We start from the raw sequence: 27,693 nt of genomic DNA on the forward strand, positions 1-27,693 counted from the left end.
TATCATCGGCTTGATCTTGTACCTCTACAAGATCTATCTTCCTTTCACCATCACCTTCCATAAGGAATTTAGTTTCAAGAAATTCCGCTTTCCGAGCAACAAATACCGTTTGCTCGGATGGATCATAGAAGTAATATCCCATGTCATCTTTGGGATATCCTATGAAGATACACTTTGTGGATCGAGCATGTAGCTTATTAGCTACATAACGCTTAGGATAAGCTTCACATCCCCATACTTTTAAGTATGAAAGAGAAAGAGGTTTTTCAAACCACATCTCATGAGGAGTTCGTTCCACTTTCTTGGTTGGGGCCATATTTAAAATACGAACCGCGGAGCTTAGACAATAACCCCAAAATGATAGAGGTAACGAGCTTCTTGCCATCATAGATCGAACCATATCTATTAGGGTTCGGTTCCTCCTTTCGGAAACTCCATTAAGTTGGGGTGTTCCGGGTGGAGTAAGTTGTGAGATAATCCCACAACTCCTAAGATGATCTTGGAAGGCATCGCTTAGGTATTCACCTCCTCTATCGGTACGAAGTACCTTAATTGTCCTATTGAGTTGATTTTGTACTTCGTTTTGATATTCTTTGAATGCTTCAAACGTTTCGTCCTTGTGTCTTAATAAGTAGACATATCCGAAACGACTAAAGTCATCAATGAAAGTAACAAAGTATCTTTCACCATTCCTAGTCATGGGTTTAAAGGGTCCACACACATCCGAATGTATTAATCCCAATAAATCTTTAGCCCTCTCATAAGTCCCTTTGAAAGGTGCTTTAGTCATCTTGCCTTGTAAACAAGATTCACATACATCAAACGAATCCATTTCATTTGATTTCAAAAGTCCATTCTTTTGAAGTGAATGCATTCGGTTCTTGTTTATGTGACCAAGGCGACAATGCCATAAATAGGAATCACTCAAATCCCTTTTGAGTTTCTTGGTGCTAGTATGGTATATAGAGCTCGATGATGCGTCATCATGAACCAATTCATAAATTCCATTTGAAGGCGAAGCCTTGAAATAGAATACATTATCTTTAGAAACATGAATATCATCATCAATAAAATTAACAATGTAACCACATTGTTTTAAGCGAGAAATAGAAATAATGTTTCTACACAAATTCGGAGCATACAAAACATTTTCTAAAATAAGTTCCAATCCGCTTGGAACCTTCAAAATAAAATCTCCTTGAGCTTTAACATGCACCTTTGCACCATTGCCCATATAGAGACTTGATGTTCCCGCCTTATGATCACTTCTTTTGAACCCCTGCAAAGAATTGCAAATATGAGTTCTACATCCAGTGTCTAATACCCATGTATTAGAAGAAGTAATACTAAGCTCTATATATACCATATATATATTACCTGAGGTTTGCCCTGCATCCCTCTTGTCCTTCAACTCCTTAAGATAGACCGGACAGTTTCGTTTCCAATGACCCATCTCACCGCAACCGAAACATGGGTCTTCCTTGGGGTTTGCCTTCTCGGCTACCTTTTGCTTCTTAGCCTTGTTGATGGTTGGGGTAACCATCTTCCCCTTCCCTTTGCCTTGATAGGTGGGTCCTTTTCTCTTAGCCACCTTTGGCTTAGAGGTGTTACCTTTAGATCCACCTTGATCGATTGCTAACACGGGTAAAGCCCTTTTACCCATGCTAGTTTCCGCCGTTCTAAGCATACCGTGAAGCTCACCTATGCTCTTATCTATCCCATTCATATTGTAATTAATTACAAATTGATCAAACCTTTTTGATAGGGAGTTAAGGATAAGATCGGTGGCTAACTCATTTGATATGTTTAGGTTAAGGTGGTTAGCACGATCAATAAGGCTCTTCATCTTAAGCACATAAGATGAAACCGATTGGGTATCGTCCATACGACAAGCATGTAGCGCCCGAACGGTCTCGAAACGCTCGACAAGTGCTTGTTGAAGGAACATCTCCTTCAATTGCGTTATCATGTCGTATGCACTATGATGCTCGAAATCCTTTTGGAGTTCGGGAATCATAGTCCCAAGCATTAGGCATGAGACTTGAAGGGAGTCGTGGCAATACTTATCGTAAGAGGCCATTGCCTCTACATCATTCTCATCTGGTTGATCGGGAATGGGGTCCTCAAGTACATACGCTTTATCCTCTTGTTTGAGGACAATCCGAAGATTGCGGAACCAATCCATAAAGTTGGTATGGTTGAGTTTGTCTTTCTCTAAGAGAGACCTTAATGATAGGTTGTTCATGTTAAGTGGTGCGTTTTGCATGTTGTTGTTGTTATTAGCGGCCATCTACAAAATTCAACAAAGTCCTTTTAAGTATCGATTTTAAATTCAATAAACAATACCCTTTTAATTTGTTTTATTAAATATTTGAATCCAACGGTAAATCAAATTTCGGTTAGGTGACCTTTATCCTGTCATTTGATTTAGCTAGGTAGTCATAATGACAATTGCAATCCTTTTGCAACTTCTAAGTTATGGGATCATGCAATCCTTTTGCATGGCATATTAATCCCATCAACGCCTATTTGTTCCTCATGCTTCGGTGACCCTAAGTTCATGATTCCTAAATCAAGTCGTCCTACTTGTGTAGACATGTAAATTTAACAAACAAGTGGTTAGGTGACCTTTATCCCAGTAGTGTGCGAAATTTACCTTATTCATATTAGTCCGCTCATGACGGTTAGGTGACCTTTATCCCGTCAAGAGTTTCTTAATATGTCTAAGTGTTTTCACAAAAGGATGGCGTTTAACTTGTTTACCTTGTTTAAGTTAAAGGGATTTTATGTTTTCTACATTCTAGTTTTAGAAAACAAAATTCTATACACCAACATGCATTTGGTGTGTAGTATCTTATGAAAAACTTATTTTCATGTCCTTTTAGTAAAACCAATTACTACTTATAAGCCAATTTGTTACCTTTTAAATAAACCACTTTATTTAGGTCTAATAACCAATTATTAGTGTCATTATGTTATGTTTTATTATAACCATTTATAATGTACTTTGCAAGTTGTTAACATGTGATAATCTTGTAGCAACTAATCATACAAACATACACAACATGCATAACAAAATATGTTCACAATCGGGAGCCATTTTGGTGGGCATTTGTTTAGCCAAAAAACAAATGTCACCGGTAAGGGTTAACAAAAGAAAGCAAGAGATTTTTAAACAAAATCTCCCACTTAATCTTGTAATCTTCAAAGCTCCATCTTGTAATCTTCATCTTGAATCTTCATTTTCTTTTTACAAAATTTTATATCCTAATACAATTTTTATAGAAAATGAAATAACAACATATTCTATTTTTACAAACAAATAGAATAAATTACATGAAAAATTACAAGATTACTTACAACTTATTACACACCAAAATTACAAAATTATTACAAATTAATACAAACCAAATGAATGAATATTACAACCATGAATAATAACCAAATCATTCAAACATTCAACCACACGGTCTAGGCTCGATTGTGAACAATAACATAACATCAAATCTTGGCCAACCTTGAAGTCCCAAACCCACTTTTGGGGTCCAAAATTCGGCCAAACCAACAAACCCACCAAAACTCATTATTTTTACATTCTACTTTCATGCATGTTGGTAGATTGTAAAATAAATGAGTTTACTAGCCAAAAACAAGAAGCATATTAACAAGACTTTGGCTCTAGATACCATTGATGGAATACCACATGTAAACAAAGTCACAAAACCATATTTGTGTGTATATATATTCGTGTATATATATATGTATAGGTAGCGGAAGCAATTTTTAAGTTTGCATGTGTATTTAAACCTTTTTAAAAGTATTCCATTAGAAGATCTAGTCTTGAAATATACTTAAATGTAAATAGAACTAGTTAGGGTTTATACCTTCTCCAAAATGGAGGTTGAAGAAACAAGATGAAGATGATGAAGAAGCTAGTTTCTCACTTGAAACCTCAAGCCTTTGATACCCACAAACCTTGGTAAATCAACACCCTTCTTTGGTTAGGATTTTAAGACACTTATTGACTAGCAAAATCAACTAAATAATCCCCTTGTTCTTGCTCAAGAAATCGGCCAAAAAGGGAGGAGGAAGGAAGAGTGTTTTGCTTGTTTGAAAATGCAAGAGTTAAAGTGTGTTATTGAAAGAAGCAAGAAGTAATTAGTTTAGGTAGAGTGTAATTATAAGTTAAGCAAGTATGGAGGTGCATTGGGACCCCAAAACCGTCCCCCTCCTTTCCCCTTTTTTTTTTTTTTTTTTTGCTAAACCTTATAATAATTTTAATTACTTCCATGCATCTTTCTTTTATAATTTTATAAACCCTTTTATAAAATTATACTTTATAAACCACTTATAAAATATAACATACATTTAAGTTTAATCAAATAATTAAACTTGTATATATATAATTATCCAAATAATTATTTCTTGCAATTTATCTTTAGAAAACCAATTTCTAAAGTCTAAGTGTCAAGTATTTATTTTAAAGATCCACTCATTAAAATAAATACATAAAAGTGTTGACGGTTTGTTATTGGGTATGACCCAACTTGGATCATAACAAATTGGCCACATTAATTGATTATGTCTCTCGGGCATATGAAATACTTTCAAATACAACGTCTTTTGAAATATGTCATGAATGACTCCAAGTAATATCTCTAAGATGAGTAAATGCACAGCGGAAGATTTCTTTCGTATCTGAGAATAAACATGCTTTAAAGTGTTAACCAAAAGGTTGGTGAGTTCATTAGTTTAACATAAATAATCATTTCATAATTTTAATAGACCACAAGATTTCATATTTCCATTTCTCATAAACATACGTCCCATGCATAGAGACAAAAATATCATTCATATGGATTGAACACCTGGTAACCGACATTAACAATATGCATATAAGAATATCCCCATCATTTCGGGATCCTCCTTCGGACATGATATAAATTTCGAAGTACTAAAGCATCCGGTACTTTGGATGGGGCTTGTTGGGCCCGATAGATCTATCTTTAGAGTTCGCGTCAATTAGGGTGTCTGTTCCCTAATTCTTAGATTACCAGACTTAATAAAAAGGGTCATATTCGATTCGATAATCCAACCATAGAATGTAGTTTCGATTACTTGTGTCCATCTCGTAAAACAGTTATAAAAAAACAGCGCATGTATTCTCAGTCCCAAAAATATATATTGCAAAAGCATTTAAAAAGGGATTAATGAAACTCACGCATATAAATATTGTAAAACAGTTAATAAAGCATTTGCATGTATTCGCAGTTCAAAATATATTTCAAAAGCATTTAATAAAGCAGTTGTAAAAACAGCGCATGTATTCTCAGTCCCAAAAATGTAAAGAGTAAAAGGGAATCAAATGAAACTCACAGTACTGTATTTTGTAGTAAAAATACATATGACGACATTGAATGACTGAACAATGCAGGGTGGCCTCGGATTCATGAACCTATATCATTTGTATATTTATTAATACATATAATCGTATTCAAATGAATATATATATAAATTTATTAATTATATTATTTTTATATTAATATCATATATTCTTAATTTGTATGTACATTCAAATAGTTGATATTTTTATAGTTCTATTAATATAATCATATACGTACTTGTTTAATAATATATTTAAAAATCGACAATTTGTTGTTTGTAAGTGTTTATATAAATAATTTTAATAGGTTTTTATGTATATAGTTACGTTAAGTTTGAATATAAGTGTAGTATATATAATGAATATATTTTATGTACACAATATTTATTTACCTAAAAATGATAGTTCTTGAGATTAATAAAGACAATATTAATAATCATATTATTTAGTATTAATACCTATTTTGATAATAATATTGTTAGTAATAACAATAATAATAGTAATTATAATTACAACTCGGGTTATATTAACGGTAATAATAATAGTTGGTAACTACTACTAATAATAACGGTAATAACAATAATAAATATCATTCATAATACATATTAATAATAATTCATACTTAATAATAATAATATCCTAATCATAAAAAATGATAACTAATACATATTTCAACACTATCATTAATAATAATTTTAATTGCATGTGATAATAATAATAACTATAACTAATGATACAAATAACAATAATAAAGGTAATAATTAGTAATAATAATAATAATAATAGTAATAATAATAATAATAATAATAATAATAATAATAATAATAATAATAATAATAATAATAATAATAATAATAATAATAATAATAATAATAATAATAATAATAATAATAATAATAATAATAATAATTAAAAGGATTACTACCTTAATGGCTCAAAAAAATAACCAACTGTCCAAGCCGGGATTCGAACCCGCGATCACCCGTTCCCATCCTCACCCTCTAACCGCTCTTCCAACACCGTCTTTCTGAATTATATGCTAAACTATATATTATAACACGTGTTTGTTTCTGTTTCAAATTCTTCTTCTTCTCTTCAGTTTTCAGAATCGTCTAACGATATTATCCATCAAAACATTTATTTCCAAACAAATTAGATTGTACATTTGAATCAGAAAATGACTTATAAATATAATTTTCAGTTAAGATAAATGAATAAAGAAAATCACAGCAGCTTGCTGTATCCGAAAAAGAAAGAAAAAAAAATAAAAACTTAAATTATGATTTTGAGATTAAGGAGCTTTGAGACCCTGAATTCTTCATGAAACATCTTCTAATCCTTCGTTAGAATGCACTAGGATCCCCAATTGAATAAGATTTGCAACAGAAAGATCAAATTCTTTCAAAGAAATCAGTTTGACTTTTATGATAACAAAACTTTGACTCCTAAATTCGAAAGTGTTATGAGGAATTGGAAGTTAATACTTTGCAGATAGTTTAAGTAAAAGATTTAGAACAAAACTACATTTATACTTTTTGAAATAGAAATCGAATTCTCTGTGATGCTAAAATAAATTTAAACAGGGGCCGACGGTTTAAAAAAAAATTTGTTTGATAAACTCAGATTTGATAATAGCTGTAATGGTTTAAATGGTTTATGATAATGAAAGTACCGAATGAATTAACCCATATTATTACCTAAATTGTTTGATTTAAGGTGTAAAGAGGTCGACCAGTGGTTGTTTCAGCAGGTAGCGAAAGAAAAAAAAAATATAAACAGATAAGAACCTTCAATCGAATTTGATATAATGGACAGTTGTAACTGATGATGGGTTAATTAATTTTCCTATAGCAGGTAGGAATCGTTTATTTTATGGCTCCAATTGTCAACAGACTAAATTAATAATAGAATAAAAAGACAGAAAGAAGAAAACAAAAAGATAAAAGCAGGTTTTGTAATCTTCCTCTAATTGGTACGATGGATATGGATGTTTAATGATTTCAGAGACAATAACAAAAATCGTTTACAGTAAGAAAGAGATATGAAACTGATTTCTTCAATGTATCTGTATAACTATCGCTGTATCTATATATTTTTTATATATATCCATAATCTGTACATATATCTTAATATATATTTATATATATAACCGTATATATATATATATATATATATATATATATATATATATATATATATATATATATATATATATATATATATATATATATATATATATATGTCAGTAATCTCATATGTTATAATTTATCTTTTTTATATATATATATAATAGTATTAATATTACACTTAAATTTATAAATGAATATAATGGTAATAATACAATAATAATAATAAATAAACATAAATATTTTTAATAATAATACCTTTAATACAATTAATAAAAATAAAAATAATCATAAAAAGTATAATGATAATTGCTACTAATAATGCTATTAATAATAATATTTATATTAATAATAATAATATAAGTTGTTTTTCAATAAAAAAAATAGTTGTAATAATTTTTAATAATAATATCTGATAACAATATAACTCATATTAAATAAAAATTAAAATTTACTACTAGTTATAATAATACTGTTATTAGCAATGATAATGATATTACTAATAATGTAACAAATCAAATGTATCAAATTTTATATATCTATATATTAAATCAATAAACTCCATAATATTGATATTATTATTGATATTTATTTTAATGAATAATAATGGAAGTAATGATAACTACATTAACATAATATCCATATTTTATTTTGTAGTCACATTTATTTATATGGTATTAATTATTTACATAATATATTATATATATTTAATATTTATTCATTTTAACAATGTACTTATAGTTCTAATTTTGTATAGATATATATATTTTCCAACTACTATAATTATAATTATGTTTTTAAATATTAAGTTTTATTACATAGATAACTATGTTGATTATATATATTGAAACAACGAACTCACAGTATAGCATTATTCATTTAATACTTTGTTATTGCTGACGACTTATGTTCGAAATCATCTATGTTCAATATGCTCTATGTTTTAATAACGAGTTTTATTTACTTGAAGTTATTTTCCATAATAACGAAATCTCATGGTAGTTCATTAATATAATTATTTATATATACATTTCTATTGTTCGTGAATCGTCGGATATGGTCGAAGGTAAATTGAATATATGAACATAGTTCCAAAATTTTCAAGACTCAATATTATAGACCTTGTTTATCGTGTAGAATTCATATAAGGGTTAAAGTTTAAATTTGGTCGGAAATTCCCGGGTCATCACAGTGACTGCTTACCTATATGGATCACTTGATAGTGATATATATATGAAGATACCTGAAGGATTTAAGGTACCAGAAGCATCAAATGCAAAACCCAAAGAAATGTATTCGATTAAATTACAAAGATCTTTGTATGGGTTAAAACAATCGGGACGTATGTGGTATAACCGATTAAGTGATTACTTGATAAGCAAAGGGTATACAAATAACCTTACTTGCCCTTGTGTTTTCATTAAGAAAACAACATCCGAATATGTGATCATAGCTGTTTATGTTGATGATCTTAACATCATAGGTACAAATAAAGAGATCTATGAAGCCATTCAACTTCTAAAGAAAGAATTTGAAATGAAAGATCTCGGAAAAATCAAGTATTGCCTTGGTTTGCAAATTGAGCATATGCCTAATGGTTTACTTGTACATCAAACAACATATACTGAAAAGATTTTGAAACGTTTCAATATGGACAAGGCAAAACCATTAAGTACTCCTATGGTTGTTAGATCACTCAATGTTGAAACTGATCCATTTCGTCCATGTGAAGATCATGAAGATATTCTTGGACCAGAAGTACCATATCTTAGTGCAATTGGAGCTCTTATGTATCTTACAAATTGTACAAGACCTGACATTTCTTTTGCAGTTAATTTGTTGGCAAGGTTCAGCTCTGCTCCTACCAAAAGACACTGGAATGGGATCAAACACGTATTTCGATACCTTCAAGGAACTACTGATTTAGGATTATTTTATTCTAACGAATCAAAACAAGATTTGGTTGGTTATGCTGATGCAGGTTATTTATCTGATCCACATAAAGCTAAATCTCAAACTGGATATGTATTCCTAAATGGAGGTACTGCAATATCATGACGTTCTCAAAAACAAACACTTGTTGCTACATCATCAAATCATGCCGAAGTGATTGCATTACATGAAGCTACTCGGGAATGTTTTTGGTTGAGATCAATGACACAAATCATTACTGATTCTTGTGGACTAGAACGCGATAAAAGTCCAACAATTATCTATTAAGATAATGCAGCTTGCATAGCACAGATGAAAGAAGGGTATATCAAAAGTGACCGAACCAAACACATACCTCCTAGATTCTTCTCATACACTCAAAATCTCATTAAGGACAACGAGATTGAAATGAGATATGTTCAATCCAGCAAAAACTCTGCTTGTCTTTTCACGAAAGCACTTCCAACTGCTATTTTCAGAACACACGTTCATAACATTGGTATGAGACATGTTCAAAAGATGTAACAACTGAAGCGATGTCTACTTGAGGGGGAGTCAACTCCATGCTGCACTCTTTTTCCCTTAGCTAAATTTTTTCCCACTGGGTTTTCTTTAGCAAGGTTTTTAACGAGGCAGTAACTTATAGTTGATCTTCAACACACAAAATTGCTATCCAAGGGGGAGTGTTATAATATATAAATATATATATAAATGGATAGTCAATTATTGATACACAAAAGTAATATTATTGTATTACCTAAACTTGTGATATTTTTGCTATAAATAGCCATGAATGCAAGCATTAAACTTGCACCATTTTCTCACACTTACAAAGTGTTTCTTTCTTTCTCTCCATTATCATCTTTGTTCTTACACTTCATTATTAGTATTCTTAATCAAGAATCAAATCACTAAAGGTAGTTATAAGCCTACTGAATTATAACAGATTAGGATATTTTGGTGATGGCATAATAATGAAAATGAAATGATGTATATACCATTTCTTTATTGCTGTTAATGGGTGTTCTCATCTTGCCCTAATGGCAGACATTTTTTAATGTAATTATTCCACTTGTGGTATTTAAAAATCGCATATAATAAACCCTCTATCACTTTCGATATTTTTTTATAAAGTAGTGGGATTACATCATTTTTTTATGATGAAAAGAAGATGGTGGAGGGGTCGAATGGGACTACTGATACTGCATTTTTTTCGTGTTACATTTTTGTTTAAAAACCGAAACCAATAAATCATAAACATTTCGAATTGGGCTGGGATTAATCTGATTGTTGGGCCGTAAGTTAATTATTCTGATGGGCCAAAAGAAGCTGATCCATACGTGTTATATACATTTAAGTGGGGAATTAATCAGATAAAGAGAGACAGATGTGTGGCTAGGTGTGTTGTTGGGAAACAAGAGGTCGCAGGTTCAATCTGGATCTGTGGCATTCTTTTTGTTGTTTTAAATAAAGAAGAAGGAGAAATAGTTCTGGGTAAATAAAATTTAGTTGCGAATTATAACATAAAAGGATAGGTGGAGCAGTTGGTTAAGGTGTGTTGATTAAGTGATAGGTCGCGGGTTCGAGCTCGGGCGGAGATGTTTTTTTTTTTTAAAGCCTATTAATTCTTCTAAGGTAGTTTTATTATTATTATCATTATTATTATTATTATTATTATTATTATTATTATTATTATTATTATTATTATTATTATTATTATTATTATTATTATTATCACTAACAAAAAGTATTATTGTTATGATTATCGTTATTAGTATTGTATTACTAAAAATTATTATCATTTTTACAAAATTGTTATTTTGTTATCATTACAATTATATAATTATTATTATCATTTTTACTACTAATATCATTATTATTATTATTACTATGATTCTTATTATAATTATTATAAGTAACCTTATTATTAATATTATCATTATAATCAAATACAACTATTATATATATTATTATATATATAAAAATATACTTATAAGTAATATTACATATAAGTATAAAATTAAATATAATAATAATCCTTATATAAATATTCACATATTTCAAATTAGGTATTTTAAAATATATATATATAACTATATAAATAATAATGATTTTCAAACATATATATACAAATTAAATATATAATATATAAAGTTATTGTATATGAAATTGTTCAATTACGATTACATGTATTAATATATATGAGTAATATAGGTTCGTGAATCCAAGGCCAACCCTGCATTGTTCAATATAGTCATATGTATTTTTACTACAAAATACATTAGGTGAGTTCATTTGATTCCTTTTTACTCTTTACATCTTTGGGACTGAGAATACATGTGCTGCTTTATAACTGTTTTACAACTGCTTTATTAAATGCTTTTGAAATATATTTTGAACTGCGAACACATGAAATGTTTTTATAAATGTTTGACGAGATAGACACAAGCAAAACATTCCTCGAATGAATTATTATGCAGACAGAAGTACTGCGGATTATTATTGAATTATGTGCACATGATAATTGCCACCATTGAATTATGTGGACATGATAATTTCCACCATTGAATTATGTGGACATGATAATTGCCACCATTGAATTATGTGGACATGATAATTGCCACCATTGAATTATGTGGACATGATAATTGCCACCATTGAATTATGTGGACATGATAATTGCCACCAGTTGATGTGAATGTTACATATCGAGAGAATGATTTTATACACAGGTTATGTGTATGTTATTTTTGTGCACAAGATATGTGTACGGTTACTATGATTTATGAAAATGGTTTCGTACACGAGAAAGATGTACTGTATTTAAAAGATATAGCATGTACATTACAGGTGGGTATAGGATTCGGGCCCATTTGCACCATGCAGGATTTAAATTTTGTGGTCTATCAAAATGATGAATTTTATTGTTTTAAGATAAACCTATGAACTCACAAACCTTTTGGTTGACACTTGAAAACATGTTTATTCTCAGGTATGAAAGAAATCTTCCGCTGTGCATTTGCTCATTTTAAGGACATTACTTGGAGTCAATCATCGCTCTGGGATCAAATGTTGATGACTTCGTCCAGATGGATTAGGACGGGTCGTTTCAAAGTGGCCATCAAAAAATATGAAAAATTGCTTAGGACATTTGGTTTATTTGAAATAATTCATGATGTTATTGGTGCGTCTATTGCTTGGCCTTGTATGTTTGTCTCGATAAGTCCTTTTTACACTTGTAATAATTAAAATCTATGATTAATTTCTATAACGTGCACATGTATGCTTATACATGGATGATTCATTTTTAGGTGGTTCGTGAGGATTGATGAAGATAGATGCTGACTCAAGACGTTATCCATTGCTTGTCGTTAATTTTACATTTTTTGTCAAATGTTATTAGAAGTCTTTATATGTCAGATTATTTATGAATTTTTTATGTTTAGTGTTTTTTATTTTATGAGAATAATTTATTAAAATTTAATTATGTATTAATTAATATTTGTTCTTAATATTTAATATAAATTATTTATTATTAAATTGGTATCCATAATTCAATTAAATAAAAATCTGGTCGGGAAAAACCGCCCAAATACTGAAAACCGAATGCGGATCCGAATATTCGAGTCGAACCCGTATTTCCAAATCGGACCCAATTTTTTAAATCGGATCCGAATATTCAAACCGGATCATAATGTGCGAAATAGGAATCGAATATACGAAACCGGAACCGAAACTATTATGACATGTTAGGACTTATAATTAGGTTATAATAAACTTCATATAATATAATTTTTAGTACCCTTTTGTGGTACTAAATCAACATCTATTTACATTAGGACCATTTTTGTGTGGTCATACGGATGTTTGTCTTTTCATATGAGGACCCTTTAAATGGTATTAATCTCATAATCAATATATTATATTAGGACTCTTATTCTTCACAATCATTAAATTAGGACTCTTTTCGTGGTACTATATTTTAATGTGTGTATGTTAGGACCCTTTTTTGTAATAGTAATGTAGTATGACTTTATATTAGGACACTTTTCGTGGTTCTAAAGTAAAATATCGTATTTTTACGACCTTTTTGTTGGTATTAATGTACTATATCTTTATATTAGGACTTTTTTCTAGGTACTAACTTACAATTTTTTTATAATACGACTCTTTTTTGGGTACTTAAATTAGTATATCAATACTTCAGGACCTTTTTATTGGTAATAACATGGTACATCAATATGTTAAAACTCTTTTCTTGGTACTAAAATGGTCTAATGAGACATGGTCAGTGTCCTATAAAGTACTTCTTAAATACCCTTTTGTGTGTACTAAAATACTATAAGATAATTAAACCATAAATAGAGTGTCATAATATGTACATCTATAAGGACCCTATCAATGTAGTTAATGAGACTCTTACATAGTTTCATAATGTGATTTTCGTTTGAGAGAAGTTCAATTGAGAACCAAAATAAAAGGAAGAACCGAAAGAACCAATATAATTGAGGGTAAAAACTTAATTTACATATTAAACACCGATTTTCGTTAATTATTTATTATTTATTAAATAAAAAGTCAAATATAAATTACATATAATATAGCGGTTATCAAACGTTTTTTTAGGATTGCAGTTATTCATCATGGACACCATTAACCTCCATATCCTAATTCAAATTCAACAATATACTTCCGGTTCATCTTCACATCCATCGATTTGTTTCTCAATTGAATTTTTTTTTTTTTTTTTTTTGTATTACGGAGGAATAACAAATGGATGACGATGTTGAGTTGCAATCTGAAAGCCGTGATATGATACTTGGGGAATGTCAAGAATAAGTGATTTTTGACTCTCTGGATGTCGAACCATCTAATGTTATTCATGAATTTATGAGCTCTAATCGAATTGAAGGTAATTTTAATCGTATTAATCGAATTTTTAACAGATTGGTCGATTAGTCTGTGTCTGATCTTATTAATTGTATTAGTCGAATTTTAATCGTATTACATCATGTTTGATATTCTTGTTCAGTATATCAAATCGTATTGTAGTTACCATTTTTTTCTCCAGTTGATAAAAAGATAATTCTGTTCCAATTCAAATTATAAGTCTAAATTTTTTTATGTTCTTAGTCGAATGTGACAGAAATTTTTTTGTTTAAGATTTGTGTATGATCCTCTTTTTCTTTTCACTCTTATGTTAATAGGTGCATCTAGTTCAAGTGTTCCATTCTATACTCCAAATGGTAGTAGATACTTCATACCCGAAGTTCAAGCAATTCACAAACCGATTGTAGGAACCATGTTCGATTCACTTGATGAAGCATTAATTATGTATCAGATTTATGCTGAAAAAGCTGGTTTCTCTGTAATAAAGTACAAGGCTAAACATAAAGCAAATGGTGATTTATCTCATAGGTTGTTTGTATGCAATAGACAAGGTGGTTTCATCTAATGATGTTGCTGAAGTGTACGCGATTCAATATGTTAACATGAAAACTGACGTTGTTTCTCGACATCAGGTATTCTTATGCGTTCAACAATGTGGTTATTAATTTTATATTAACTACTAGTCACCCTATAATTGAGATATTAAATGAGTAGCATTCTGTTTTATGGTATTATTTTCATGCAGGTTGTTCTTAACAAGGATGGTAACATTGTATGTAGCTGTAATCATTTTGGTCGCCATGGTTGGTTGTGTCGTCATATTTTCGGTGTGTTTAACAATAACTGTATCGAGGAAAATCCAGAAACATATATCAAGAGGAGATGGAGAAGGGACATTGATAAGGCTAAAAAAGAACATATATTTCATAGCAAAATCCCCCAAGAAAGACAAGATTTTAGTTGCAATTGTTCCATTTTCAAGTAATATTCGTTTATTTTAAATAAGTGCGAAGACAAAAGGCGAAAACGAAGATTTGAAGACGCAAAGGTCCAAAAAGCTCAAAAGTACAAGATACAATCAAAAATGTTCAAATTATTGATGAAGAACGTCTAAAAATGACAAGAGTACAAGTTACAAAACGCAAAGTACACGATATAAAATTGTACGAAAGGGCGTTCGAAAATCCGGAACCGAGGCATGAACCAACTTTCAGCGCTCGACGCAACGGTGTAAAAATTACGAGTCAACTATGCACAAGAATAAAATATAATATTTAAATAATTCATAATAAGAATAATATTAAATAATAAAAAGTTGTTAATTGAGCATAGTTCAGGGGTCGTAAATGAAAATTTCAATTTTAATTTCGCTATAAAAGCGATGATTTACGATCAAAACCAGGAGACTTTCTTCGATCATATTTTATATCCCTTTTTCGATCATCTATCAAATATCTATATCAATTATCAATATCTATATTCTATATCTCTATCATAATGTTAACTTAATAAGATATAACAATAATCTTAATTTTAATTTTAAATTATGATAATAATAAGATTTATGATAGAGATCGTTTGAGTGTGTAAGTCGAAATTCTGTCCGTGTAACGCTACGCTATTTTTAATCATTGTAAGTTATGTTCAACCTTTTTATATTAATGTCTCGTAGCTAAGTTATTATTATGCTTATTTAAAACGAAGTAATCATGATGTTGGGCTAATTACTAAAATTGGGTAATTGGACTTTGTACCATAATTAAGGTTTGGGCAAAAGACCGACACTTGTGGAAATTGGACTATTGACTATTAATAGATGGGGGGTATTGTCTAATTGAGTGACAACTCATTGGAGTCTGTCGAACCTATCTTCAAATTAATTAACCTAATAATTAATAATGATTATGGTTGTCCTATTTAGTGATGTTCATATGGAATCTGTTATAATCATTTAATTAATCAATTGGGTTGGGTAATTGATTATTCATTCTGATCAAGTGGATGAATTAATATTCATAAACTAATTAAAACAGGGGTGGATTACATACAGTGATAACTGGTGTAATTGTTGACAGAAGTGATAACTGCGTCACAGTTTAAATCCTTAATCAGTTGGAATATTTGACTTCGGGTATAAGGGTAATTTGACGAGGATACTCGCACTTTATATTTATGACCGATGGACTATTATGGACAAAAACCAGATAGACGTATCAAATAAACCAGGACAAAGGACAATTAACCCATGGTAATAAATTAAAATCAACACGTCAAACAACATGATTACGGAAGTTTAAATAAGCATAATTCTTTTATTATATTTCTCATCGTATCTTTATTTACTGTCATTTTATTACTCGCAATTTTATTTACTGTCATTTTATTTATTGTCATTATTTTACGCACTTTAATTATCGTCATTTATCTTTACGCTTAAAATATAGAATCGACAAACCGGTCATTAAACGGTAAAACCTCCCTTTTATAATAATATTACTACTTATATAATTATATATATTTTGTATAAATATAGTTAAAAATATAGTAAGTATCACCAGCTCCCTGTGGAACGAACCGGACTTACTAAAAACTACACTACTCTACGATTAGGTACACTGCCTATAGTGTTGTAGCAAGGTTTAGGTATATCCCATCCGTAAATTAATAAAACTTGTGTCATATTTTGTAGTATTTTGTATTAAAAATAATACTATTTCGTACCCTCACGCTACCACATCAAGTTTTTGGCGCCGCTGCCGGGGAGCACTAAAACGCTATATTTTTAATTTATATTTGCAAAAATATAAAAAAAAAAAAAAAAAAAACCTAAAAAAAAAAAAAAATTATAAAAAAAAATATATTTTTAAGATTTTGTCTATAAAAAATTTTTTTTTTTAGTTTTATTACCTTTAGATTTTTAGACTATATTCGCAACTTTTAGTATTAAGTTTAGTTTTGCCATAGTTATTTTTACTTCTAGAATTTTTAGTTTTGCCGTAAAATTCCTTAAGTGCTTTTTCTTTAGACTAAGATTTAGGTGCCTTAAAATTTTGCGACGCCATTTTTCGTGCTATTTTCTTATTTCGTATTTTTCGACGCTTTTTACCTATGTATCAATTACAATTCCAATTAGTAATCTCTATTTGTAGTTTTAATTTTAAGATAGTGATAGTTATAAGGTTGGATTAACCGCGTGTTTACAAACCACTCTTCGTCTTTTTCATTTTTCGACACTTTTCGACGCGCACTCTTTTTCTCTCTTATTTCTCGCCATTCTAGTTTTTAGGACTTAGATTTTTTTTCTACTTCTTCTCTAAATTTCTTAAAATTACGGAAATTTATTTGAAGTGGTTAAATTGATAGACATCAAAATTTTCTGGTTCGTAGTAATAGTTGGATTTGTACGTGGATCGGGTTATTGGAGCCAAACAGTACTCAATTATATTGAGACCAAACGAATCCTGCCCCTCTGCTGCATCTTTTGGCTATTCGAAACGTGGGCAAAATCAGAAAAGTCTATTGATTGGATAACTTATATAATTTTTCTTTCCTTTTTAAAAACTAATAGGATATTCAGTGAATGCACCGAGCAAGACGTTCACCACATTTCATACGTTCACCACCTGTAACTCGATCAAGACATCTAGCAAATATCGCCGCCGTTGATTTTTCTTTAGAATCGTCATCTAGTCGACCAAGTACTCCAATTCAAATTTCCGATAATCCATCTTTTGAACCCGATTTCACAACTAAGAACCCGGAAGATATTCAAGGACAATTCCAAGATCCTGAACCCCAAACCGTTAAATCAGAATCCTCTAGTGATTCGGATACAACAAATCCAATCATGGAAAATCTAGAACCTCTAAGTATGGAAGAACGAATGAGAGCTAAGCGCACGGGCCAAGATCACGCCATTATTAAGCCAGAAGTTAATGCTCCAGATTATGAAATCAAAGGACAAATTCTACACATGGTAACTAATCAGTGCCAATATAGTGGTGCGCCGAATGAAGATCCAAACGAACACCTTCGTACGTTTAAAAGAATTTGTACACTATTCAAAATCCGAGAAGTGGAAAATGAGCAGATCTATCTCATGTTGTTTCCCTGGACTTTAAAGGGAGAAGCCAAAGATTGGTTAGAATCGTTACCTGAAGGGGCGATTGACACATGGGATGTTTTAGTTGAAAAATTTCTTAAACAATTCTTTCCGGCATCCAAAGCCGTGAGACTTCAAGGAGAAATTGTTACGTTCGCGCAAAAGCCAAATGAAACATTATATGAGGCGTGGACAAGATTCGGAAGGATGTTGAGAGGATGTCCTCAACACGGTTTAGACACTTACCAAATAGTACAAATATTCTACCAAGGTGTCAACGTTGCTACACGAAAAGACATCGACATAACAGCTGGTGGTTCCATTATGAAGAAAACCGCAACTGAAGCTTACAAGATCATTGATAACACAGCATCCCACTCTCATGAGTGGCACCAAGAAAAAGATATCTTTCGATCATCTAAAGCGGCTAGAGCCGATTCTAGCCATGACTTTGATTCCGTTTCCGCAAAAATAGATGCTTTCGAAAGAAGAATGGAAAAGATGAATAAAGATATTCACGCAATACGAATCAGTTGTGAGCTATGCGGTGGACCACACTTATTGAAAGATTGTCACATTGAACCAACCATGGAACAACGAGAGAATGTTTTCTATATGAACCAAAGGCCGGGAAATAATTATCAAAATAATTATCAACCGCCAAAGCTAAACTTCAATCGAAATCAAAACATTCTTTACAATCCAAAAGGACCCGAAAATAACTGGTATAACCAACAAGGTCCGAATAACCAACCAACTCAAAACAACACTTTCAATCAACAAAGACCTGGCTTATATAAACCACAACAACAAACTGAAGAGAAAAAGTCAAATATGGAAGACGTGGTATTCAAGCTAGTTGAATCTCAAACACAATTTATTGAAACTCAAACCCAAACGAACGAGAGGTTTGATCAGTCATTAAGAACTCAACAAGCTTCCATTTTGAATCTAGAAAAACACGTAGGTACTCTTGCTAGCATGATGAGTGAGAGGGAACAAGGAAAGCTACCGAGTAATACTGAAGTAAATCCTCGGAATGAAAATGTTAATATGGTTTCAACAAATTCTGAAAAACCAGCATCAGAAGATGGGAAGGTTTTAGATGTAAGTAACAATGAAGAAGTTACACCACCACCACCACCCGAGTATGTAAAGCTAGTGGTGGCACCATACAGACCACCCATCCCGTTTCCAAGAAAAGGAGTTGAGTATGAGCAAGTGATAGGTAATAAAGATTGTGATACCTCTGGAAAGAAGAAGAAGAAAAAGAATAAGAAAGTGCAAGAAACAAAAACCGTAGAAGTAAACCCGGTGAAGACAGTTCCACCAAAACCTCCACCTAGGGTAGGTGATCCGGGTGAATTTATTGTTCCTTGTCTACTTAGTGATTGTGTCATGTATGATGCACTAGCAGATTTAGGTGCAAGTGTGAGTGTTATGCCTCTTTCATTATATAAAAGATTAGGTGTAGGTAAGTTAAGTCCAACGGATATGAGTGTTCGACTCGTTGATCAAACCATTAAGCACCCAGTTGGAATTGCTGACAACCTACCCATTCAAGTAGGCAATTTAACCTTTCTAGTCGAATTCATTGTCATTGACATAGAAGAGGACCCAAACATTCCTCTAATTTTAGGTCGGCCATTCTTAGCGTCCACCAAGGCGTTATTTGATGTAGGAAATGGAAGAATGACACTTAAAAGTGGTGACAAATCTATCACCTTTATGATTCGAAAGTCTAAATCTCCACCAACCAAAACCGTTGAACCAGAAAAAATGATTGGTAAGAACCATGTTGTTTTACCAACTCCAACGGTAGTGCTTAATAATAATAAAACGCCTAAGTGTGGGGAAAATGAAGTAACACCTAATGATGACATGATAACAAAGAACCCCGTTATTGATACGAAATTAAATGACCCCATTATTAACAGTTCAATGAAGAAACTTTTTAAACGGGCTATTGATGCTAGAAGTAAGGGGAACTTTAAGTTATGTAACCGGTTAGTATCCAATCTGTCGCCTAAAGAAAGGGCGAAGCTAGTTGAATTATGGGATATTACGGAAGAAGCCGGGCACTGGCTTAAAGAAAAAGTCACAGATAGGCAAGTTGATTATGGACCAAGAGAAATTGACAATGAAGTTAATCACAATTTCAACACCACAGCTACCTAAGTGTGGGGAGATTCGAATGTTCTAAAAAGATAATGCTGTCTAAAGTTATTTGTTCTGTTCTCGTGTAGTTCCGAGAATGGAATCCGATTGGTCTTTTCCGCTAGCAGACACTAAAGAACTAGTTTTCTCCCCCCATTCTGATTTTTTTTTTTATTTTGTAGGTTTTATATGAAATTAATATGCTTTTTAAATTTAAGTTTTGTGTGAATTTTAAAAACAAAATTTACTTTAATTCATTAAGTTGAAAAAAATGATTTCTAAAATTCGTCGTGAGTTGAAGACTAGGTCATTAAGCCGAAATTACTTTACCCGAGGGCGGGGCGACAAATTTTGTTATCATTATTTTTAATTTTATTGATTTAAAGTATGCCAAAAATATTATACTTTATAAATTTTTGAAAAGTGGGGTTATAAACCAAACTTCAAAAATATATATATATATATATATGTTTGTATTTTATCTTATGTACAAAACAGGGTAAAACAACGCACTTTCAAAGACTGTCATTAAAGTTCAGCAAAAGGTACTAATTTTGACGACAAGACGCAAAACAACAAATATGATATAACAAATGAAGGAATGAACGATGAGGCGCCATCTATCATTCGACGAGCTTTGTAATTACAAACTCGGTATTTTTAATCACTTTTCTACGCTAATCACCCTCATGAATTTAAATTATAGTCTGATTTCATGCAAATGAGGGCATTGCATGATCTTAAGTGTGGGGAAGGGTTATAAATTCTCTCAGGTTTATACTTGGTTTATTTGCCAAATTTTGTGAAAATTTGAAAAATTTTCAATTAAATGAAGTCAAAATCATGTTTATACATATTTATGAACGGTGAAAACTAGGTGATAATACCGAAATTATCGTTACATCGGAAAGGACATAAATTGAGAAACAACCCAAAACGCTTGAATTCATTTAAAATGGGATAGAAGAGAATAAAAAGGCAAAGAAAGAAACTAAGTGTGGGGAGAATGTACCAAGTTATTCAATTAAAAACTATCTATCACATATCTTTGTACAAGATTATTGCAGGTACTTTTGTTTTGGATGATACTAATCAGTTTTACCCGGTTTACTGTAATATATTTGAAAGAAAGATGGATCTACACGATGAATCAATTCCATCATTAAAAGGAAGTAAAGTCTTCCGAAAAAGACACGCGCTTCTTGATTTAGGTCAAGAAGTTGTCGTCCAGACCAGCTGTAGGTTGACGAAAAATCTAGAAAAGTCATCTCTAAAATCAGCAGGAAATCCACGGACCTCAGCATCAAACAGGGTCGCCAAGTGGTCAGATTTATCCTAACCATGAGAAGGATTTATCTCGTACAATGGGGGGGCACCGTGCAAATTAGCTTGATAAGACTAATGAATTAAATCCCCAGAAAGGATAATCTCCTTAAAGATTAAAAATCAGCTTTTAAGACTGATAATACTCAATCCTAGAGATTGACCTTAAAGATTGAGAATTCAAACTCATGGAATTCAATGATATCTAAACTCGAGCTTGAACGAGAAAATATTTTGATCAAAATTAAAACCGATTTGTTTTCTGAAAATCCATTTTCAATGCGTTCATTACCATTGAACGTAAAATCCTGGGAATTCAACAGAATTCATTAGGTCACCTGAACCGAATCGGGTGTCAACCGTAAGAACGGTGGTTGCATAGCATGGTCGGAGACAGGACCTTGTGCCAGACCGAAAAATCATAGGATGATCTTTACTATTGCTCCTACCAAGGATAGTACTAGCATCCGACATGTTTTTAGACCATAATCAAATGCATGTCACGGGACATTGCCTTAACAGTTTCTTGTTCATCGCTTTCCTTTACAACCGGACGGTAGTTTACCGAAAGGTAATATACGGAACAAGTAAACTGGATGTGTGCTATTCGATACCGGGATAGCAGTGGATTACACGAACCTAAAAGTTTTTAGCCAAAATATTGATCCACAAATATATTTTACAACACCGATGATGGATCAAATCAGAAAACTTGTCTAGAGTAAAATCTTGCTTGAATTTTCAAAAGATCAAATGTTTTCATAAAGATCCAATTTCCTTAAGGATCTACATTTTCATAGTCATGTGGGACTGTAAACCGCCTTTCAAATGTGCACTTTGCTTTGGAAACCGAAAGTAAATCGGCTATTTGATTGCAAGTGTCGTTGACCTAAACCCAAGGCAACTGTGGATGACACACCCACCTTTAACCATGGTTCTATTGTTAATATCATTGTTTATACCGCTCTATCAAAATCATTGATGTACAAAGTGTGAAGAATAAAGAAGTCATTCGTGTGATGTATTATATTATTTCAAGACTGTATTGCTTGAGGACAAGCAACGCTCAAGTGTGGGGATATTGATAAGGCTAAAAAGGAACATATATTTCATAGCAAAATCCCCCAAGAAAGACAAGATTTTAGTTGCAATTGTTCCATTTTCAAGTAATATTCGTTTATTTTAAATAAGTGCGAAGACAAAAGGCGAAAACGAAGATTTGAAGACGCAAAGGTCCAAAAAGCTCAAAAGTACAAGATACAATCAAAAAGGTTCAAATTATTGATGAAGAACGTCTAAAAATGACAAGAGTACAAGTTACAAAACGCAAAGTACACGATATAAAATTGTACGAAAGGGCGTTCGAAAATCCGGAACCGAGGCATGAACCAACTTTCAGCGCTCGACGCAACGGTGTAAAAATTACGAGTCAACTATGCACAAGAATAAAATATAATAATTAAATAATTCATAATAAGAATAATATTAAATAATAAAAAGTTGTTAATTGAGCATAGTTCAGGGGTCGTAAATGAAAATTTCAATTTTAATTTCGCTATAAAAGCGATGATTTACGATCAAAACCAGGAGACTTTCTTCGATCATATTTTCTATCCCTTTTTCGATCATCTATCAAATATCTATATCAATTATCAATATCTATATTCTATATCTCTATCATAATGTTAACTTAATAAGATATAACAATAATCTTAATTTTAATTTTAAATTATGATAATAATAAGATTTATGATAGAGATCGTTTGAGTGTGTAAGTCGAAATTCTGTCCGTGTAACGCTACACTATTTTTAATCATTGTAAGTTATGTTCAACCTTTTTATATTAATGTCTCGTAGCTAAGTTATTATTATGCTTATTTAAAACGAAGTAATCATGATGTTGGGCTAATTACTAAAATTGGGTAATTGGGCTTTGTACCATAATTACGGTTTGGGCAAAAGACCGACACTTGTGGAAATTGGACTATTGACTATTAATAGATGGGGGGTATTGTCTAATTGAGTGACAACTCATTGGAGTCTGTCGAACCTATCTTCAAATTAATTAACCTAATAATTAATAATGATTATGGTTGTCCTATTTAGTGATGTTCATATGGAATCTGTTATAATCATTTAATTAATCAATTGGGTTGGGTAATTGATTATTCATTCTGATCAAGTGGATGAATTAATATTCATAAACTAATTAAAACAGGGGTGGATTACATACAGTGATAACTGGTGTAATTGTTGACAGAAGTGATAACTGCGTCACAGTTTAAATCCTTAATCAGTTGGAATATTTGACTTCGGGTATAAGGGTAATTTGACGAGGATACTCGCACTTTATATTTATGACCGATGGACTATTATGGACAAAAACCAGATAGACGTATCAAATAAACCAGGATAAAGGACAATTAACCCATGGTAATAAATTAAAATCAACACGTCAAACAACATGATTACGGAAGTTTAAATAAGCATAATTCTTTTATTATATTTCTCATCGTATCTTTATTTACTGTCATTTTATTACTCGCAATTTTATTTACTGTCATTTTATTTATTGTCATTATTTTACGCACTTTAATTATCGTCATTTATCTTTACGCTTAAAATATAGAATCGACAAACCGGTCATTAAACGGTAAAACCCCCCTTTTATAATAATATTACTACTTATATAATTATATATATTTTGTATAAATATAGTTAAAAATATAGTAAGTATCACCAGCTCCCTGTGGAACGAACCGGACTTACTAAAAACTACACTACTCTACGATTAGGTACACTGCCTATAGTGTTGTAGCAAGGTTTAGGTATATCCCATCCGTAAATTAATAAAACTTGTGTCATATTTTGTAGTATTTTGTATTAAAAATAATACTATTTCGTACCCTCACGCTACCACATCAGACATAATACCAACACATCTATTGGATAAAAGGCATAGATATAGAATGAAAAAAGATGAAACCTCTATTATGTGCTCGCAAGTTATTTCAGACGTTGAGGTCATTGTTAGCAGACTCAAAAAAAAAATCCCCAACAGTTATTTGAGTATGTTATGAAAGGACCCCGTCCTAATCCTTCCGGATGAAGTCCATATCGATTATAAACGATTCACAACAGTTGATTACATCGCGAGGTACTTGACCTCTATATGATACATTTTACAAACATTGCATTCGTTTTTGAAAAGACAATATTTCATTACATCGAAAGTTGACGACATGCATATCATTTCATAATAAATCTAACTAAAATTGACTTAATAGTAATCTTGATGAACGCAACGACTCTAATGCAACGTCTATTGAAATATGTCATGAATGACTCCAAGTAATATCTCTAAAATGAGCAAATGCACAGCGGAAGATTTCTTTCGTACCTGAGAATAAACATGCTTTCAAGTGTCAACCAAAAAGGTTGGTGAGTTCATTAGTTTACATAAATAATCATTTCCATCATTTTAATAGACCACAAGATTTCATTTTCAGTTCTCATAAATATACGTCCCATGCATAGAGACAAAAATAATTATTCATATGGATTGAACACCTGGTAATCGACATTCACAATATGCATATAAGAATATCCCCATCATTCCGGGATCCTCCTTCGAACATGATATAAATTTCGAAGTACTAAAGCATCCAGTACTTTGGATGGGGCTTGTTGGGCCCGATAGATCTATCTTTAGAGTTCGCATCAATTAGGGTGTCTGTTCCCTAATTCTTAGATTACCAGACTAAAAAGGGGCATATTCGGTTTAATAATCCAGCCATAGAATGTAGTTTTAAGTACTTGTGTCTATTTCGTAAAACAATTATAAAAGCAGCGCATGTATTCTCAGCCCAAAAATATAAAAGGGTAAAAAGGCAAATGAAACTCACCTAATGTATTTTGTAGTAAAAATACATATGACTATATTGAACAATACAGGGTTGGCCTCGGATTCACGAACCTATATCATTTGTATATATATTAAAACATATACTTGTAATCGAACAAATATATATATTATTAGTGATATAATTTTTATATTATTAATTTATATATTTCATTATTTCTATATAAAAATATAACTTTTGTTATGTTATATGTATCACATATTTTATATGTATATATTTCATTTGTTTGTTAAAATAATAATTGTAGTAATGCTAAAATAATATTTGTAATGTTAAAATGATAATATTGATGATACCTAATATTACTAATAACAATAATAGTGTTAATAATCTTAGTGATAAATATAACGGTATAATAATAACTATAAAGATATTACTCTTTACCATTAATGATGGTTTTGATAATAAATCTCATAATATTGATAATTATAGTAGTTTTTAATAGAATGAAAAATTTAGTAATAATGGTAATAATTATTTCGATAATAATACTTAATATTTAATGATACCAATAATTTTAGCTATTTTAGTGACAATAATAATAATATTAATAATAATAATAATAATAATAATAATAATAATAATAATAATAATAATAATAATAATAATAATAATAATAATAATAATAATACTTATTCTATTAATTATAACTAAGTTAATAATAATGATAATTTTAGCATTAACTAATAATACTAGTAATAGCAATTAGTTATAACAATAATTATATCAATCATAATAATAAAACGAATAATAACAATAATAAAAATATTAATCTTGAAAGCTACCTCAACAAGCTTTAAAAGAAAAAATAGCTGCTCACGCCGAGACTCGAACCCCCAACCTCTCGAACACCCGTCATTACATCAAACCAGCTGGGCTGTTGCCCATTTTTCGAAATATACAGAACCCGATACTATTTAACCCGTAATTTATTTATTTCATTTTCGTCTTCCTCATAAGAGATATCGACCAGGAACAAATCACCATCAAAGTATTGAGTTGAGGTTTTAACTAAGATTGAAAATTAGTTATAACTAACCTGTTTCGAATACGCTTGTTCAACAGACAACAAAAATAAACACAAAAAAAAAAATAAACTTGCTGTAACAGTTCGTTTGAAGAACTCATGAACTCAAAACCAATTTTTGAAATCTAGCCACTTTTAGTTAACGATTATAACATGAAAAATATTTTAAATCCCTCATAGAAACTTTAGGGATCCTCAATTTGATTTAAATCAAAACATAAACTTCGAATTTGAATGAAGAACAATCTTTGACTTTTTAGGATTATACTTTGACTTCCAAAATTCTTGCTCGTTACTAAAAATTTGGATTTGATACCTTCCAGAAAGTTTAAACGAACGATTTAAAACAGAACTGTATTTATATAATTTGTAACTCGTTAAGAGAGCAAGTGTTTTGAAAATTGAGGTGAAGACAGGGGATCGACGGGTTTTTCCTTGAGGTTTTCTTTGAAAATTTCCATATGATACTGACTGTAAAGGCTTTATTTGATAATGGTAATACAGGAACTGAATGACAAAATCCAATTCATCGAATAATCCATTCAGTGTATAGCCAAATTGAATTGACAGGTTTTGATATTAGGACAGAAATAGAAAATAAAAAAATGAAAAGCTGTGTACGATTCTAACTGCCTTTGGATTGTTCTGTGATTTGGAAATCTTGGATTGTACTGGATAAACGAAAAGGAAACAACTTACGTATCATATGACAGCTATCCTCAACAGATTTGGTAATTCTTTTATATAAATTTTATAGAATTATTGTTAATAATTAATAAGTGTATATTAATATTAATAATAATATTAATTAATAATGTTTATATTAATTA

General features: G+C 30.8%; 1 long non-coding RNA gene across 1 annotated transcript; it reads left to right on the plus strand.

Annotated features, from left to right (window-relative positions):
- Window positions 1-14,202: 14,202 nt before the first annotated feature.
- Window positions 14,203-15,208, plus strand: LOC139839661 (uncharacterized). Its single transcript, XR_011757021.1, has 3 exons — window positions 14,203-14,353; window positions 14,649-14,963; window positions 15,077-15,208. It is a non-coding gene; the product is annotated as an uncharacterized lncRNA (long non-coding RNA).
- Window positions 15,209-27,693: the final 12,485 nt, after the last annotated feature.

This window comes from Rutidosis leptorrhynchoides, chromosome 4 (assembly GCF_046630445.1).
Source record: "Rutidosis leptorrhynchoides isolate AG116_Rl617_1_P2 chromosome 4, CSIRO_AGI_Rlap_v1, whole genome shotgun sequence".
Classification (NCBI taxonomy): domain Eukaryota; kingdom Viridiplantae; phylum Streptophyta; class Magnoliopsida; order Asterales; family Asteraceae; genus Rutidosis; species Rutidosis leptorrhynchoides.